General features: G+C 45.8%; 1 pseudogene across 1 annotated transcript; it reads left to right on the top strand.

The window, feature by feature from the left end:
- Nucleotides 1-9,841: 9,841 nt before the first annotated feature.
- On the top strand, nt 9,842-12,693 carry LOC100601547 (annotated as a pseudogene). Its single transcript, XR_180236.3, has 3 exons — nt 9,842-10,128; nt 10,528-11,090; nt 12,040-12,693. The product of XR_180236.3 is annotated as a PRAME family member 1-like (transcript).
- Nucleotides 12,694-13,612: the final 919 nt, after the last annotated feature.

Below are 13,612 nucleotides of genomic sequence, written 5' to 3'. Positions count from 1 at the left end.
AGCAGGAACTCCAGGCTTGAAGACGTTGGGTCTCTTCTGTGGGTCTTTAGAAGCTTTTATTGACCTTTCTAATCACAACTCCCACCCACACCCCTCCACGTATCCGCTGCTAGCTTCCAATCAAAGAGCGATATCTGATTGCATTTCTGAAGCTCCACCCAGTTAATCCTGATTAGGTTTTTGGCTCTCCGCAGACTAATGGATTGAACCAAATATCCATTCATATCACATATCCATATTCATTTCATGAATTAAAAAATGGACAGCGTTAGGGATAGAGTGGAAGTCAAGAATTCATTCACTCAAGGCCAGGTGAGGTGGCTCCCCTCCATGAACAGTGGGGGGAAAAGTTCCTTGGGCAGCTCCTCCAGGGTGGAGATGGCCAAGGCTTGGTACCTCAGCAGGCTCCACCCCGCCAGCTCCAGGAGTCTGGGTGGAGTCCGGATGCTCATCTTCATGAATCTGCAAGGAAAACTTCCAGAGGACAAACCCAGAGAAAAGGCCTCACTCTCCCAGCACTTTGGGAGGCCAAGGTAGGTGGATCACCTGAGGTCAAGAGTTCAAGACCAGCATGGCCAACATGGTGAAACCCTGTCTCTACAAAAATACAAAAATTAGCCGGGCATGATGGTGGCTGCCTGTAATCCAGCTACTTATGAGGCTGAGGTGGGATAATCGCTTGAACCCAGGAGGCTGAGTTTGCAGTGAGCCGAGATTACACCATTGCCCTCCTGACAGGGTGACAGAGGGAGACTCTGTCAAAAAAAAAAAAAAAGAATGCATTCATTCATGAAATCCACAAACACTGATGGAATTTTACTGATACGTCACCTTCATGTCCTGCGTGTGAGGCAGGGAAGGGGTTGATCTGTTCCAGTCATTAGACAGAAAAATAAAACCTGAGAATAGTGTTGTTGGGAGATCTTTGGCCACATCAAAATTATAAAAATGCTTTCTCGTTAAAATAGCTTTATAAAAACAGAGGAGTCATCCCTACAAAATAAGAATAAAGATCTCCCTGTATGGTATTGTCTTGTGGGTTTTATATCACCTAAGGTAGCAGTTTATTCGCTCGTGCTGGTGTAAGAGAGGTGCCACTGAGGGCCTGAGTGGTCTCAGGGCTTAGGTTAAGGCTTCTCTGGAAGAAATTGAAACGATACCTGTAAACTTCATAAATTTAATCAGTGAAGAAGGGAGGGGAGAAACAAAAATAAACGAAGCTTGCAGCTCATTCAGCATTCACCATGAGGTCAGCTTGCTATCTGACCTTCTTCCTCATGGTTGCTGGCAGCTGACTGTCCCAAAATCAAGTAGACCTTAGATTGCAGTTCCCCTTAACTGCCCTGCAGACAACAATTTAAGCCTTGTAAAACATTAACTTTTTCATTTTAGATATTCTTTCAGGTTCTGCATGTCAGTGAAACTACTGATGCCAGCTGATCTGAATGGCTCTGCAAGGCACCAACTCACCAAAGGATGCAGTTTCGACATCCTGATGACTTCATCCCTCTTACCTCTACACCAACTTTCCAGCCCCTTGCTAGCCAGGATCCACTGGAAACCCCCAGTACTCCTTGGAGAGATGAATTTGAGGATCTCCTCCTAGCTCCTCATTTAGCCACTCTATGTTCATTAAACTCTCTGCTGCAAACCATGCTGTCTCAGAATATTGGTAAGCTACTGTGCAGCAGGCACAGGAACGTGATCATCCTGTAATCTGTAAAATCTTATCTGTGTGATCACCTGTCTAGTAAAGTGCGTTCTCCCACCATGGGAGATTTCTCTAGAGATACCCCAGAAAGGAAACGCATTTTATAATCATTTTTTTACCATGACCGTGACATCAGCCTTTGTAAAAATGGAAGCTACAACCCATCCTGGAAACGGACACGCAATTACAAGAATTGTAGCCTTTTTACATGGCTCACTGTCATCACTGGTCCATGACATTCCGTTTTCTTGCAGCTATATGTGTGTATGTCTACCTACTCATATCTGTATCTACACCTATTTTTTATTACCATGATTCACTTCCAATCCCCTTTCCATAGATAGCCACTCTACTCTTTGACCAAGCCTTGAATTTGCATGTGACCTCTTAGAATATAAGTATATAGAAAGTATATAGAATATATACTTGAATTTTGTATGTGTATTTATATTAATCCACATATATGCTATACTGTATGATGCTACAGAAAAGGGCCTGACAATTAATTGTCCAGTCCTAGACACTTTGGAGAGTGAATGGACATGTTGTTATAATTAATTACTTTTTTCGGAGATGGAGTCTCACTCTGTCGCCAGGCTGGAGAGCAATAGTTTGATCTTGGCTCACTGCAAACTCTGCCTCCTGGATTCAAGTGTTTCTCCTGACTCAGCCTCCCCAGTACCTGGGATTATAGGTGCCCACCACCATGCCCAGCTATTTTTTGTATTTTTAGTAGAGAGTTTTGCCATGTTGGTGAGGCTGGTCTCGAACTCCTGACCTCAGGTGATCCGCCCACCTCGGACTCCCAAAGTGCTGAGATTACACATGTGAGCCACCCCACCTGGCCTTGTTATAATTAAGATTTTCAGAACAATAGGGGTGTATGAAGTCTTATAATCACCTTTACCATAGACCTTGGTCTCTTACCTAAGTTTGTAACTAATATACTTTTCAAATATAATAACAATAAAAATATCCTTGCTTGCCCTATGTCAAATCCAGCTGGAAGTATTTAAATAGATTAACTTACAGCACTCTGTGAAGTCAGTATTGCTATTATCCCATTTTATAGGTCAATGAGCTAAGGCACAGAGAGGTTAAGTAAGTTGGGTAAGATCCACTGGCCACTGAGCCAGTGTTTTCTTTTTTTTTTTTTTTTTGAGACAGTGTCTCGTGCTGTCGCCCAGGCTGGAGTGCAGTGGCGCCATCTCCGCTCACTGCAAGCTCCGCCTCCCGGGTGTCACGCCATTCTCCTGCCTCAGCCTCCTGAGTAGCTGGGACTGCAGGCGCCCGCCACCATGCCGGGCTAATTTTTGTATTTTTAGTAGAGACAGGGATTCACCGTGTTAGCCAGGATGGTATTGAGCCAGTTTTGAACCTAAATTAAACAGTCTGGATCTGCTTGAACTGGAGTCTTTACTACTAACCAAAATACCTACGTGCCTCTAAATCCTAAGTTGCTGAGGGTCTTCCCTTGTTTCATATCTCAGTAGGAAGGGAGCTAATGTTTATCCATTACATCTGATGTTTAATGCAAGTTTTCAACATACCACATTTCAGTTTCCAAAATATGTTACCATAAATTTAATTTGAGTTTTCTGCAATTCTTTTCTGCATTTTGTAGGAACCTTGCTTTCCCCCCTTAGTTTGTCAGTGTGCTGAATTACACTTAGATTTTTCTGTGATTGTCTGGCATTCCTGGAATGGCCATTGTATATTACTATAATGCTTTCTTTCTCTTTTTTTTTTTTGAGGTGGAGTTTCACTCTTGTTGCCCAAGCTGAAGTGCAATGGCACGATCTCGACTCGCTGCAACCTCCACCTTCTTGGTTCAAGCGAATCTCCAGCCTCAGCCTCCTGAGTTACTGGGATTACAGGCATGCGCCACCACAGCTGGCTAATTTTGTATTTTTAGTAGGGATGGGGTTTCTCCATGTTGGTCAGGCTGGTCTCGAACTCCAGACCTGAGGTGATCCACCTGCCTCAGCCTCTCAAAGTGCTGGGATTGCAGGCATGAGCCATGGCACCTGGCCTATCTATTACTTTCTAATGCAGTGTTGCATTTAGTTAGTTGATAATTTATTAAGCACTTTTTCTGGCTGACCTCGGTGACTCATGCCTGTAATCCCAGCACTTTGGGAGGCCGAGGCAAGCGGATCACCTGAGGTCAGGAGTTCCAGCCAACACAGAGAAATTCCGCCTCTACTAAAACTACATAAATTAGCTGGATGTGGTGGCGTGTGGCTGTAATCCCAGCTACTAGAGAGGCTGAGGCAGGAGAATTGCTCGAATCTGGGAGTCAGAGGTTGCAGTGAGGTGAGACTGTGCCACTGCACTCCAGCCTGCATGACAGAGTGAGTCTCTGTCTCAAAAAAAAAAAAAAAACAGAAAAAAAACTTTTGCCAAATAAGTTTAAATTTACTTTCCTTCTAATATCCTTAGCCATTTTTAAAATATGGGTTACTGCTCTCTTATGAAATGAATTAGACAGCTTTCCATATGTGCCTTTCTTTCTGGAACATCTTGTACAAAACAGAAAATACCGGCCAGGCGCAGTGGCTCATGCCTGTAATCCTAGCACTTGGGGAGACCAAGGCAGGTGGATCACTAGCTTCCAATCAAAAAGTGATATCTGATTGCATTTCTGAAGCTCCACCCAGTTAATCCTGATTGGGTTTTTGGCTCTCCCCAGATTAATGGATTGAATCAGATATCCATTCATATCAGATATCCATATTAATTGCATGAATCAGGAAATTGACAGTGTTAGGGATAGGGTGGAAGTCAAGAATTCATTCATTCAAGGCTGGGTGAGGCAGCTCACACCTGTAATCCTTCCAGAAGGACTTCCCTGTACCGGTTTAGCCTTTGCATACCCTGTCTTTCATTTGGGTCCCACTGCGGGTCTGTTCCTGGTAGTTGGATCCTCACATACCCTTGGGGATTTTGTAATCAGCTGGAACGTGTTCTTCCAGCCACTTAGTTGCTACTTGGAGCACTCTCCTCCTTTCATCTGTATTAAGGAGCTACATGAGCACCTGGTGGCAATCAGCCCAGGTGGGGTTGTGGGTCTGGATAACAGTTTGGAGCAAATCAATTATAGCTTGAGGCTTTTCGATATAGGATGGGGTATTGTTTTCCAATGGAGGAGATCGGCAGAGGTGAAGGGTTGGTACACAAAGGCACCCCTTTCCACCATATGCCCATCCTCATCTACTCCTGTATACCGTTGCTCTCTCAGGGATATTTGCATCCCAATTCTAGGCCTCAAGCGGGCAGCCAAGGGAGGGTCTTGCATCCTGAGGTCTTGCATCTTTTCTTCTCTACTCTGGGTAGCCTAGCGGTATGTAGGCCTCGTGGAAGCTGGGGCGCAGTGGGCCCAGGAGTGGGAGGCCTTCCTTCTTGGTGAAAGGGGGGGGGGCACTGGCACAGTTTTTTGCCAGTGTTCCTTTGCTTAGTTTCTTTTTTTAAATGTTGTTTGCGATTTTCTGTCTTCCTGAGACCAACCACTACTTGCTGGACCTTCTGAATTGGGCAAGAAGGGAAAGTCTGTCAGTCAGTTTTTTCCAACATTTAGGTTGTTGAACCACTTAGGGGATCCTCCGAGCCTCTCACCTGAGGGGGCTGCCAATCTTGTGTTGCCTGAACATGGGCAGATTCCTCTTCCTAGCCAAGTCTTGGGGCCACCAACATGCTTTAGATTATTTGTGAGGGAGAGCTGAGATCTTGGATGAATGATACCAGCCCCTGCTGTGCCTTGTGGATGCTCAGTCACCAGAAACACTCACGACCACCCTTGGTGCTGAGCTCAACCTCAGCCTCAGGCTCACAAAGTGAGGGTCGCCGAAGCAGAAGCCCCACTGAACACATTTCAGTTTAAGTTGATTGCACACAAAGCAGGGCATTGACAGTGAGGTCAGAAATGTGGAGAAAGAACATTTACAGAAACATTTCAAGATAGAGAACATCCTTCAAAGTACTCCAGTTTCGGAGGCCAGTGGCATCTCTGAGCTGTTTGGTTTTCACATGGAATGGGAGAGAAAGGCCTGCAGGACTGTCTGGAGGTGGGGGATGTTCTTGCTACTTTGTGCCCTAAAACATCAGAAGAATCACTGTGTGATTCTGCTTAAGATGGGAGGAGCCATCACTGAACTTAGCAGATCTTTCAACGTGGAATAGAGCTTCCAGGTTTTGTGGGGGAAATGTATTGTAGGTGTGCACCCAATATAACAGTATATATGCACCGTTCTTAAAGACAAGAAGTCTGAGTTTCTCTTTCTTTCTTTCTTTCTTTCTTTCTTTCTTTCTTTCTTTCTTTCTTTCTTTCCTTCTTTCTTTCTTTCTTCTTTCTTTCCTTCCTTCCTTCCTTCTCTTCTTTCTTTCTTTCTTTCTTTCCTTCCTTCCTTCCTTCCTTCTCTTCTTTCTTTCTTTTCTTTTCTTTCCTTCCTTCTTTCTCTTTTCTCTTTCTTCTTTCTTTCTTTTTCTTTCTTTGCACCTTTCTTTCTGTTTCCTTCTTTCTTTCTCTCTCCCCTTCCTCCCTCCCTTCTGTCCTTCCTTCCTTCCTTTCTTCCTTCCTTCCTTCCTTTTTTTGGAGGCAAGGTTTCATTCTGTTGACCAGGCTGGAGTGCAGTGGCACAATGGTGGCTCACTGGAGTCTCACCCTCCTGGGCTCAGGTGATCCTCGCATCTAAACTTCTTGGGCAGCTGGGACTACAGGTGCGCACCACCGTGCCTGGCTAATTTTTTGTATATATTTTTTATAGACAGAATTGTCCATGTTGCCCAGGCAGGTCTCAGACTCCTGCACTCTAGTAATCTGTCTGCCTTGGCCTCCCAAAGTGCTGAAATTACAGATATGAGCCACCACACATGGCCTGAGTTTTCTTTGTATGCCTAATGGTATTGCTTTAATCAGAATCTCTCTGTGCAATATTAGGGACAAGGGAGGACTTTAAGGATGACAGAACATTAATTATCAAAATATACTGTGGAATGGGACGATGGGATTGATGAGGATGAAGGGCGCTGGGAAACGCCTGTGGGTGAGGGTTGCTGGGAAATGTCCCACTGTGGGAAGATCCCTGAGCCTAAAAGAAAGGTTTCCAGACCATAGCACCATGACAGAGAGACGTGGACCCTTGTTCACTTTCTCCCACATCCTGCAAAACCCCACAGCTTCCACCCTCGATGGCTTCCAGGTTGGGAAAGTCTCCCTTCCCAGGTCTGGCCACACTGTTTCCCTCTGGCCTCTGCCCCAGCTCAGATTCTCAGATTCCATCTTCCCAGGCTGATTTTCTGAGGCAAGCCCATCATTTTTGGGAGTAAACACGCTTTCCCTTCTAGTAGGGGCTGAGACTGTATCTGCCTTCTCTGCCCTCAAAGACAATGTTGTGTCTGAAGAGTCTGCACTGTCTCTTTCCCTTTTTAATTTTTAAACTCAATCCAGACAGAGTCTTTCAATCCTTCTGTGGAGACACCCACAAAATACCCACCATGTTTTATGCTGTCTTGGTTCCTTCCCAGGGTTCTACTAGAACACCTGGTCCCATCCTGCCCGGCCTCCACCTCACTTTGTCATTCTGTCCTGATTTCCCTCAATGAAGCCTTGACCGTAGTCTTGTGATCAGTCACACCCTCAGTGGTTGCCCTCTTCAACCTGAACCCACATATGACCTCCCCTGTTAGGAAGCATAAAACCCAGGTGACCGTTGGATAACAGAGCTTTTTATTCTGTTTTCTTAGGGTTGACATCACCGTCTTTTTAAAGCTGTCTTAGCTCTGAAACGTTTTGATAATTTCGATGTGGCCAAATGTTCTCCCATAAAGATATCATTAGGTTTTGTTTTTTCTTTCTAATGCCAGGAACAGATTAAACCTTCCATGTCACTATGAAGGTCACATATTAGTCAAACTTCATCAGTGTTTGGGGAATAAATGAATTAATGAGTTTTGGACTTTCACCCTATCATTTATTCTTTCACTTTCATAAATGCACATCTAATTTAATCAATGAATCAGAAGAAAGTGGGAAACTCAATCAGGATTAACTGGGTGGAACTTCAGGATCTAATCAGGTATCACTTTCTGATGGGAAGCTGGTGATTGAGAAGGGAAGGGTGTGGTTAGAAACATCAATAAAATCTCCTGAGTTTGCACAGGAGAGACCCGAAGCCTTGGCACCTGGAGCTACTGCTTGGTTCTCTGAGAGGTCCCAGCACCCTGCAAACGGAGTCCAGATCTGGTAAGTCACCACCTTCTTAGGAACATGCCCGTCTGATCTGCAGCCAGCCAGTCAGGGATGGTGACGTGCAGCCCAAAGTGGCACAGAGAATTTCCTGTCTGGTTTTGTTTTTTTTTTTTTTTTTTTTTGAGACGGAGTCTCGCTCTGTTGCCCAGGCTGGAGTGCAGTGGCGCAATCTGGGCTCACTGCAAGCTCTGCCTCCCGGGTTCACGCCATTCTCCTGCCTCAGCCTCTCCGAGCAGCTGGGACTACAGGCACCCGCCACCACGCCCGGCAAATTTTTTTTGTATTTTCAGTAGAGACGGGGTTTTACCGTGGTCTCGTCCTATCTGTTTTTTCAGATTAAACAGATGTAGGTTTTGATTTTTCTTCCAAATATAGTTTTGACTTTATCCCTCAAATTTTGATTTGTGCTTCGTTTTTCTCATTTCAAAATTCTTATTGAAGCAGCTTTTAAAAAATATATTAAAAATTTACAGTTGGATGGATTTTTATGTCTTGACATGTGAAGTTGTTGGTTTCTGTGCCTGACAGCTATAGTTCACACACTTGGTGGTATTTTGATTTTATTAGTCAGGCTTTTGTTTTACAGAAACCTTACATCTCCCGTACACCATTCTCAAGAGTCTTGTTCTGAACCTGGGATTTATCTCTTCCCTTAGACTCTGTCCCTAAGTGTGTGATTGTGAGTATGTGGAAGGGATGTGTATTGGAGCCTTCACCTGAGACTTAGTGTTTCCGTCCCTACCTACCAAGTGCTCTAGAATACTGCAACATGGCTTTTCTAATTTCTCTTACAATTTTTCAAAATAAAAACACACACCTTGGACTCCCAAAGTGCTGGGATTACAGGAGTGAGCCACTGTGCCTCATTTAGAGCTAGTGTTTCTATCCCTGCCTTCCAAATGCTCTAGAATACCATCACATCGCTTTTAGTTTCTGGTTAACTCTTTTCTCTTGTTCTGAGATGGAGTCTCACTCTGTCACCCAGGCTGAAGTGCAGGGCGTTGAGTTCGGCTCACTGAAAACTCTGCCTCCAGGAGTCAAGTGATTCTTCTTCCTCTGCCTCCAGAGTAGCTAGGATTATAGGACTGCACCACCACACCTGGCTAACATTTTAATTAATTAATTGTTATTATTATTATTATTATTTGAGACAGAGTCTAACTCTTTTGTCCAGACTGGAGTGGAGTGGTGCGATCTCCGCTCACTGCAACCTCTGCCTTTTGGAGTCAAATGATTCTTAATCTTTTCATATTTAGTAGAGACAGGCTTTCATTATGTAGCCCAGGCTGTTCTCGAACTCCTAACCCCAAGTGATCTGCCTGCTTTGGCCTCCCACAGTGCCGGGATTACAGACATGAGACACAGCACCCGGTCAGTTTCTGGTTGAAATTTTTCAAAATAAAAAATAATGGCATCGATTTTAGGGAGTCCCTTTAGTGTTGTCCCAGCATGTTCATGATGTGAACTGAGAATGTAGGCTGTCTGGGGCCACAGGACACTCTCATTCTCATTGCTTTAGGGTGGTAAGTGACAAGAAAATTTTCCTCAAAGAGGTAGAGCTTGGCTTTCAGGATCCTCAGTGACACTTTGCAGTAGTACTGGGATTCAGTGGACTAATGGATGAAAATTAATGGGCCAGTGGTGTCTTCGACCCCTCCCTCCTTGGTGTTTGGAAGACATTCTTCCTGGTACCAGTGGAAGCAGAAATATAGATTTGTGGCCACCAAGTGCAGAGTGGAATTGGGGTAAAGTGGTAATTTTTCTACCTCTACCAGAGCAATGCTATTGGCCCTAGGAGAAGATGAGGTGATTGTGTTTGGCCTGAAAGTGATGCCTTTTCTCTGGATTTGTCCTCTAGAGATTTTCCTTACAGATTCATCAGGATGAGCATCCAGGCCCCACCCAGACTCCTGGAGCTGGCAGGGCAGAGTCTGCTGAGAGACCAGGCCTTGGCCATCTCTGCCGTGGAGGAGCTGCCCAGGGTGTTCTATCTCCCACTCTTCCTGGAGGCCTTCAGCAGGAGACACTTCCAGACTCTGACGGTGATGGTGCAGGCCTGGCCCTTCACCCGCCTCCCTCTGGGATCGCTGATGAAGACGCTTCATCTGGAGACCTTAAAAGCATTGCTGGAAGGGCTTCATATGCTGCTTGCACAGAAGATTCACCCCAGGTGAGGTGACCCAGGAGGGCTGGTAGATGGGGCTGAGGTGTCCAGGGAAAGAACAGCAGGGTCAGGCAGAGAAGTAGCCCAAGGATGATGGCCCAGTGTCTTCTGGTGGTGCTGGTGAGGAAGCTCAGAGAGGCCTTGGCCATTGCCCAGATCCTCAGGGAAAGGACTGCTCACCATATAGGGTCCGCTGTGGGAACAGAAACTTGCCTAGTCCCAGTGGAAGGTAAAGGAAATAGAAGTTGGGACCAGTCAGAATTGAAAGAGAAAAGGGACCGAGAAAACTCAGAGAGAACAGGGAGCACCGAGGACAGGAGCAGCTGATTTATTGGATAAGAATGAAAGCAAAGGTCAGGGATTTGTTCTTCTAAATTCTGAGCCTCTGCCTTACTTTACCCACAGGAGGTGGAAACTTCCAGTGCTGGATTTGCGGGATGTTGATGAGAATTTCTGGGCCATATGGTCTGAATCCAGGGCCCTGTCCTACTCCCCAGAGGCCATGAGTAAGAGGCAGACAGCAGAGGACTGTCCAAGGACGGGAGAGCACCAGCCCTTGAAGGTGTTCATAGACGTCTGCCTCAAGGAAATACCCCAGGATGAATGCCTGAGATCCCTCTTTCGGTGGGTTTACCAAAGGAGAGGTTGAGTACACCTGTGCTGTAGTAAGTTGGTGAATTATCTAACATCGATTGAATATCTCAGAAGATCATTGAAAATAATCCACCTGAATAGTATTCAGGAGCTGGAAATTTGCTACATGTCCTGGCCACATCTGATAAGAAAGCCTTTTTGTTACCTGAAGGAGATGAAGAATCTTCGCAAACTCATTTTTCTGCAGGTGCCATCCTTACATGTCAATTACCATGAGGAATGCTCAGTTGCCAAAATCAGCTCTCTGTTCCTCAGGCTGAAACACCTCCGGTTGCTTAAAATGAATATGGTCACCACCTAGGACAGCTGATCAGGTGAGAAAGGATCGTGCACTTTCTCTGCAGACCACAGCACAGCCTTTTTTTTGTTACAGCAAACACTAGAAGACATGTACTGTGTGCCAGCCAGTGGCGATGGCACAGTGCAGGGGACACCAGAATGTCAACACATTGTCCCGTTCAGTGTTCCGTGTCCTGGAGTGGCTATCACAGGATCACTTCAATAAAGGCAGAGGGGTCACCTAGGGTAGAGGCTAGAGAGGGACATCATGTACAAGGTACTTAGTGGGTGTTACAGCTCTGCTGGGGGTGCACATGTGAATTTCTTGTTACAAAGCGTGTTTCAAGTTGATATGATGTAAACGAGGTAACAGAGGAGGGTATGAAAGGAGGGACAGCGCATCAAACTTGTGCATTTCACAGTAGAAGCTCTGTCCTCACCAGCTTAGTGATCACGAATGATCCTGTCTCTGATTCCCTGTCTGTAGAAGGTTGTTTTGAACTCCAGGAAAGTCAACTGACATGGAACCTGCGTGCTTCTGGGATGGAGGGTGAAGGATTAGGTGTGAGAGTGGTAAAAGGTGATAGGTGGTTTGCAGATGCAGGCATGTCAGGGAGCCCCTGCCGGCAGGTAGCCCTAGCTGATGTCCCTAGACCTTGCTGAGTTGAGTTCTTTGTGCACATCTCCCACTGGGTACCTGTGGCCCAGAGATGAAGTTTTCTGCTAAAAGATGAAGATAAAAGGCTTTAGAGATTTTGTGGCCTTGACCCAATCACACAAGCAATGGTGAAAGGGCTGAGCCTAAATTGGGACAGCCCCTGAATGATCAGAGTCCTCATCATGCAGCAACTTGCATGAGGACCATCATCAGATGGTGGGAATAAAGCTGTGTTTGGTTGAAGCAGGCATTTTCCTTGATGTTATTCCCCACTACCTTCGTCTAACTGGTACCATTGCCCAGAACTAACTTCTTGATCTTCACAGGTGCCTCTAGAACCCCTTGGAGAACTTGGAATTAACTTGTGGCTACCTATTGGAAGAGGACTTGAGGTGTCTCTACCAGTACCCAAGCCTCGCTTACCCAAAGCATCTGAATCTCAGCTACATGCTGCAGTTCTGTATCACTACATGCTGCAGTTCCGTATCAGTCTTGAACCCCTCGGAGCTCTGCTGGAGAAAGTTTCTGCCACTCTCGAGACCCTCATCTTGGAGGGCTGTCAGATCCACTACTCCCAACTCAGCGCCATCCTGCCTTGCCTGAGCCGCTGCTCCCAGCTCACCACCTTCTACTTTGGCAGAAATTGCATGTCTATGGACGCCCTGAAGGACCTGCTGCGCCACACCAGTGCGCTGAGCAAGTTAAGCCTCGAGACGTATCCTGCCCCTGAGGAGAGTTTGAATTCCTTGGTTCGTGTCAGTTGGGAGATCTTCACCCCACTTGGGGCTGAGCTGATGTGTACACTGAGGGAAGTCAGGCAGCCCAAGAGGATCTTCATTGGCCCCACCCCCTGCCCTTCCTGTGACTCATCACCACCTGAGGAACTGGAGCTCCATCTTTGCTGTTAGGGAAGGCGTGCCTAGTGGGGTAGATAAATCCAAAGTTCTCTTCCAGGCACTTGGACACTAAAATCTAGTATGTAGGTGTATGGAGAGCACCCTGGCTAACACGGTGAAACTCCATCTCTATTAAAAAAAAAATACAAAAATTACCCGGGCATGGTGGCGGGTGCCTGTAGTCCCAGCTACCCGGAAGGCTGAGGCAGGAGAATGCTGTGACCCCAGGAGGCAAAGCTTGCAGTGAGCTGAGATCGCACCACTGCACTCCAGCCTGGGGGACAGAGCGAGACTCTGTATCAAAAAAAAAAAAAAAAGATTACAGTATAAGGCCCATCCCATATAGGTCCTAGAGAATTGAATTCAACTTTTTAACCCAGAGTCACTAGGTTTAAAGGGGTGTATTGGGTCTGTCAGGCTTATAGGCATTCTTTTCTGTACCCAGCCATGGACACTTTGCAAGTCTGTCCCTAAAGCCTGCATTTGCTTTCTTAGGGATAATTCTCTTAGTTCACGGAGATCACCTTTAATTTGACTTATGACTGGGGGGAGGCTGACTGAACAAAATCTCGTAGAGCAAGTACCCAGTTTGTTTGGTGAGGGTGCACCTGACTCAGAGGAGGACCATAGGCGAGACCTGATCCCATCTCAGATAGGTTTCCTGGAAATATTTCTTCAGTAGCCGCTTGAGTGTCTGGTTCATGCATTCCACTTTTTCTGAACTTTGCGGCTGATAGGCTGTGTGTAACTTCCATTTTATTTTTAACAGTCTTGTTAAATCTTGCACTATTTCAGCTACAAATGCTGTCCAATTATTGGACCCTAAAGTTAGAAGCAGTCCCAGCATGGGGATAATGTCCCTTAACAGTACTTTAGTCACTTCTCGTGCTTTTTCTGTTCTGATGGGGAAAGCTTCAACCCATCCTCCAAAGGTGTAAATAAGCACTAGCATGTACTGATAGCCTCCGGCACGGGGTAGTTTGGTAAAGTCTATCAGAAAGTT

Source organism: Nomascus leucogenys, chromosome 24 (assembly GCF_006542625.1).
Source record: "Nomascus leucogenys isolate Asia chromosome 24, Asia_NLE_v1, whole genome shotgun sequence".
NCBI classification, from domain to species: domain Eukaryota; kingdom Metazoa; phylum Chordata; class Mammalia; order Primates; family Hylobatidae; genus Nomascus; species Nomascus leucogenys.
This window is presented reverse-complemented; position numbering and strand designations above follow the sequence as displayed.